This window comes from Mixophyes fleayi, chromosome 3, assembly GCF_038048845.1.
Source record: "Mixophyes fleayi isolate aMixFle1 chromosome 3, aMixFle1.hap1, whole genome shotgun sequence".
In the NCBI taxonomy this organism is placed as follows: Eukaryota; Metazoa; Chordata; class Amphibia; order Anura; family Limnodynastidae; genus Mixophyes; species Mixophyes fleayi.
The window spans coordinates 164,554,471-164,560,470 of NC_134404.1; positions in this window are offsets into that span (position 1 = coordinate 164,554,471).

Below are 6,000 nucleotides of genomic sequence, written 5' to 3' on the forward strand. Positions count from 1 at the left end.
AATTCCAGAATAAGGATTTCAATAATGGAGATGTCTCCTACCCCATTTTATTCCTCTGAAAATATCATTGGCTATGTAAGTATAGTTTAATAGTAGATCCAGAGATATGTAGAAGAGAAGAGAGAACTGCAGTGTCTCTTCCTCACCATCTGATTTCAAAATCACATTTGTAAATGCCAAATCTGGCACACGAGAGTTCACAAAACTGGTTATAAAAATGGTAATATGTAAATTGAGATGCTGAGTGCTTTTGAAATAATAAATGAGCATGAATCAAAAGTATTTTGAATAAAAGTGCTGCTGTTGGAGGTAATACAGTCCTAAGAATGCTTTGCATTCTAGGTCCTGATGACCGGCATGGTGAAGTGACAGTGGAGGTAGTGGCAAGTGCGACTATCACCTTTGCTTGCAGGAGACAGCTCGAAGTGTTTCTACATTCACACTGGGCTTTGGTCTACCGCCCTCTGATTGGTAAATCATGAACAGCCACTTGGACACTGTGAAGATACCAGGTTTTATGACCCAATTCTACCCGCTTCATCTTGGCTGGCCCTTACTATGCCAGGGAAGCCTTCCCCAGTACCTTCTAAGGTACTGGCTGTTCTGACTTGACTACCCATGGATCTGCTTATGTATTTCACTGGTAGAGAACAGCAACTCAACACCAGATTGTCACGAACATGCTTCCAGCTGCTGTGACTTTGGGGGTGTTTGCTGTATTAAGTCACACGATTCCAGTCCACAGTCTCTCTCTATCTATCTATCACACAGGTTATAGACCTACTGAATCGCCCCCAAACACAGCGCTCTCACACCCCCAGACACTTGCCACCACCTATTGAATACGGGCAATAGGACCCCAATATACTGTCCCACACTGCCACACAAGGCTTCTAGCTATCCACAGACTAGCAAGATCCACACCAGCAAGCACAGGGTTAACTCTTCACACATCCAGACTGTTACACAAATGTAAATGCATGCACACACAGCTTGTTAATCAAATGTATCAACAAATCACACAGTGAGTTAACTTGGTCAAGCTATTTCTTCTTAACAGGCTAATGGATTTGTTAGAGTATCAAGGACGCAACATATTAAATTATATATTTCATATACAAAAGTACAGGGCATACAGATATAAAAGATAATGAATAAAAAATTAATGTATTGACATACACAAGCAAAACAGTTTAAAATAAAAGGGGTTACCTTCAGGGTGTCACTTTCATGAATTGCATACTCTGTGCCATGGGAAATTGGCAAGGAATATGGACAGCTTATCAATGTGAATTGATTTTCCAAAGTCTGACTCCTTGCTATACCTGTTCTCCGCCTTTTAAAGACATTTCCACACCTCTTTCTACCCCCAGAGGGTAGTGGCCTGTGACACTTTTTTAAATCACCATTTGCATGTTGCCTGATTTACTAACCAGTTCTACTATGTGATCTAACTTTTCTGTAGAGCATCACATCAATACAATTTTATCATTAATAAATCCCCTATGACTCTGTCCATCTTTTAATACCAAACATGATGAAATTTTGACAATGTGACATACCATATCCAAAGATATGAGATTTTAGCTGTTTCTGGATACCACCCGTACCTGTCATTCACAACTCTGGTGTGATTTCTGCTACTCAGTATGGAGTCACACCCGGATTTCCCAAAATATGAACTATAAAGACATTTTTCTTTGAAGCTCATATTTCTATATACCTGTATAGGCCTGCAAAATGCTGCCTTGGGCTGCAAGGATGTCCAGCTGTGACCGGCCCCACAAAGTCTATTCAGGAGTCCAAAAACTAACTTGTGTCAGGATATATCTCACAGCAAGAGCTCTTTGAAGCTGCCACAGGTGACACTCCTATCTTCTCACACTGGAATGTCCAAAGCCCTCCAATACATTTACATCAGACTTTCCGTCCTCACATTTTACACTTTCGTAGCTGAACTAATCAATGGAATAATTTGATATAACATATTTACACTGCAGTAATGATTTGTCCCTTATAAATAACTGTAAGTTCCCTATGTTCACAACACAGATCTTGCACCTTCCGGGAATCAAAATCACAGAATGAACATCATCTCCTCCCCCCCTGGAGTGGGTCCTTATATCTAGGGTCAAATTTCCACAGTGTTTTCCCCTCTCTGGGCAAACCCCTGGCTCTCTCACTCTGTAAACATTGGTGGGTGCTGAATCTGGGGGTTGGAGGGGGGAGTGGAGGTGAGCTGTGCTACCACAGAAGACCCCTGCTGGGTTGCAAACAAAATTTCAGGACTAGTCCTATGGAGAACAATGAATACTAATAGGCCTCCCCCACCTCCAAAGATAGAGTAGCAGTCAGCCTCCTCTAAAATTAACCCCTTACACTACTTTGTGATGTCACAGGGTCTCGGCTGTTCCTTGCTTCCTCTAGAGAAAGGAGGAGGAGAATCGTTACCCATAACTCACCTGGCTTTACTTTAAGAACAATGAATAACAGCTTCACTGCAATATCAACAGTATACAATATACATATTTACAATGAGCTACAGTGTCCCCTTATCCACATGTAATTAGACACTGCAGTTGTACTCTGTTGAGCTGGGGAACAAAAGCAAGGGCTATAAAAGTACATGCTATAATCCACATTTTGCGAGACATGAGGGACAGACTGGTTAATGTGTTATCAAACTCATTTCGTCACAGACACCAATGTGCTAAAGTACGAGAAACCCATACAATAGAGCAGTGTTTCTCAACTCCAGTCCTCAGGACCCACTAACAGTGCAGGATTGCCAGGTGACCAGTTAAATAATTATACCACCTGCTACACTCTGTCAGTCAGTAATGAATACACCTGTGCTCCAGCAAGGAGATATGGAAAACATGTACTGCTAGGGGGTCCTGAGGACTGGAGTTGAGGAACACTGCAATAGAGTATCTCTTTCATACCCTATTCACCAGTAAAATGCTATAATGGCAAAAAAGTAAGTATACGAATTGTAATTGAAGGAGGGAAAAAAGGTTGGATTGTGCTAACCATAACCTACATCACTCACAAGGCATGGACCAAAATAGTCATGATCAATAAGGCAAATAGCATCTGGTAGAGCCAAATAGGAAGAATATCCAAGTCACATCTGTAAGGTATTGGATCATCTCCAAGTTCATCCCCTATACTGCCAAGTGGAGAAGTGTGTATTTTCTAGGATATCACATTTCTGGCCAGTGCCAACTATGCTTAAAGAAACGCAATAATTCACTAATTTCAGACAAATTTATTAGGAACGTTAACACTGTCATAGTCCCAATAACCTTTCACAAGCAATTCAAAAGCCTTGCTGCACAACAGGCCTTTACACAACTTAAATATCTTTTCACTTCACTCATCCCAATTCCAACCTACCATTTATCCTTGAGGTGTTTACTTCCGATCTAGCTGTGGGGACTGTTCTGTCCCAAAGGATTCCTCCACAAAACACCCTTCATAGATGTGCCTCTTTCTCTAAGAATAGGTATCCCAATGATCTTCATTGTGATGTAGGCAACAAGGAACTTTTGGCTATCAAATTAGCTGTTGAGAAATGTTAACATCATGGGGTGGTACATCCGTTTCTGATTTGGAGATTTAAAAGATTATTCAGAGAAGAAAATATCCTCCCAGCAATTTCAATGGGCTCAGTTTTCTGCTGCTTTCAACTTTAAGATAACCTATCGACCTGGTTCACACAATGGTAAAGCTGACTGTTTTTCCCATTTGATCGTCTTTCCTCCACACCAGAACCTGTGCCCCCTCCATCTTCTGTTGGACTACAGTGCAACTAGATCTTCTTCAACAGATACATGCCAGAACAACTCAATCACGCCTGACATCCATCCAATTTCTGGTCCAGTCATCTGGTGTGATAAATTCGTTAAGATGCATGATAAAATTTTAATTTATTATAGCTTACGCACTTCTGTTCTTCAACATTACCACAGCTCTGTCTTTGCTGGACATTGGATCGATATTTTTGGTGGCCTTGACTTGTGCAGATGTTTTTCAATACGTTCCTGCACTGTTTTTACCCATGCAAAAGTGCAAAAGTGTTACTCCCCTCATGGCTATTTCAATTTTGTCTATGTGATTCCAGATTCCAGCAAAGCAGCAGTGTTTCCTATGTGTTCTGTGTTACTCCAGCCTTTAGCTGAGTTGAAGCAATTCATGCCTATTCTGCATAGCTCCTGACTACAGTGTATATGGACTTTCTAGTATCCTACTTTTGATTGCTTATCCAAGCTCCAATATTTTCTCTCAAGCCTGAACAGATTTATATATAATACTTTGTCTGTCAGGGACCATCTGTAATATGCGTTATTGCTTTTACAGAATAGTTTTGATAGTGTCAGCAATGCTATTGAATTGTGTGATGAAAGAGAGATCTAAATCCTTAGATGTTTGTTTTTCTTTATATGTGAATAATGACTCTCTTACTGTTTTTACCTTAAGGAAGGCTGCTTGGACTTCTTTTTCTGTATAATTCCTCTCTAAAATGTATTAACCATTGCTGTGCCCTGTTCCTCATAGGGTGAATGGCTTGTACAATTCCTACTAATTCATTTGAACTATACTTGTAGTATATTTTTGATCCGTTGACCTGTCAAAAGCAGTTTGGTAGGTAGAAAAGTTTTGCAGTCAGCTTTTTTCACATAAGTAGCAATATAGATCATATTACCCTTTTTAAACATTTCTAAGTCGAGAAAGACCACTTTTTCTCTGCATGTGTCTGCAGTAAATCCAAGATTACGTTCATTTGTATTGATGTAAATGTTCCAGCTCTTTTTCTGTTCTGACTCCAGATACTATCCTAATACCATTTTGATATAATAAGATTCACGTAACTGTGTGCGAAATGTGTACCCATCTCTGTTCCCTGTATTCGGTTAAATAATTCTCTTTCATACCAAAAGTAGTTGAGTCTTAATATAAAATATATGCTTTTCACAATAAGGTTAATTTGGTTGATGGAAGTGAGGAGATTTCAGTAAGGAAGTCTTGTGTATGATTATATCCATCAGTATATTGAAGGCATGTGTAATGAGATTGTGCACTGCAAGGTCCCAGTATATACAGTGGTGATGTCTTCCATTCAATATCTTCCAGAGTCTGTAGGATGTGCGCTTCTCTCTTAAGTAGCTCTTTTGAACTGTGACTATGTCTTCTAAGAATTGGTCTGTATATTGGAATGGTTGATGTGATTGAACCTATACCTCTTATAATAAGACATCCTGGCCAGTTCAATAGATATTTGAGGATCTTTAGTAGATGGTAAAATACTGGTATTCTCGGGTGTTTTTATATAGGTAGTTGAATTCTTGCTTTGTTATCCTTAGATGAATACCATATTCAAATGGTCCAATAGTTTGTATTGGGATGACACAAAGTTTTACATAAGTGTTTGTATCTGATGAAGTTTTTAGTTTTTTTTTCTAGATATTTATTACTATGTCCAAGATTACCAGACCTTCACCTTTACCTGCTGGCGTGATTATGATCTCTTTATTATTCTTGAGTTCTTTCAAAACTTCTTTTTACTTTTTGGTCAACTTATATTTTACACTCTGTTACTCTGGGAGAGCTTTTATATCCTGATCTCCCAGCTTTTGGAAGATTTCAAAGTCGAAGGCTTCTTGTGGAACCGGTGAAAAATACAAGTATTTCGTTTTTTTAATTGTCCCCTAGCATTAAATTCAAAAGATTAAAAACTTGACTATTGTTATTCATATTATTTAACACAGATCTCACAAATAGTTATGCCTACATCTTACTATTAAATACTGATAACTGATAGATATCCATATAGGCCCTGATTAATCAAGGTGGGCATACTGAGCACAATGTGCGTTTGTTTTAAAGCGCTCGTAATTTGGCTCTGCTCACTCCCGAATTCAACAAGGAAAAGATATCAAGATACGTTGCTAGATGAATTTGGTAGCAAAGTCATTCACATGGTATAAAACTTAGCGT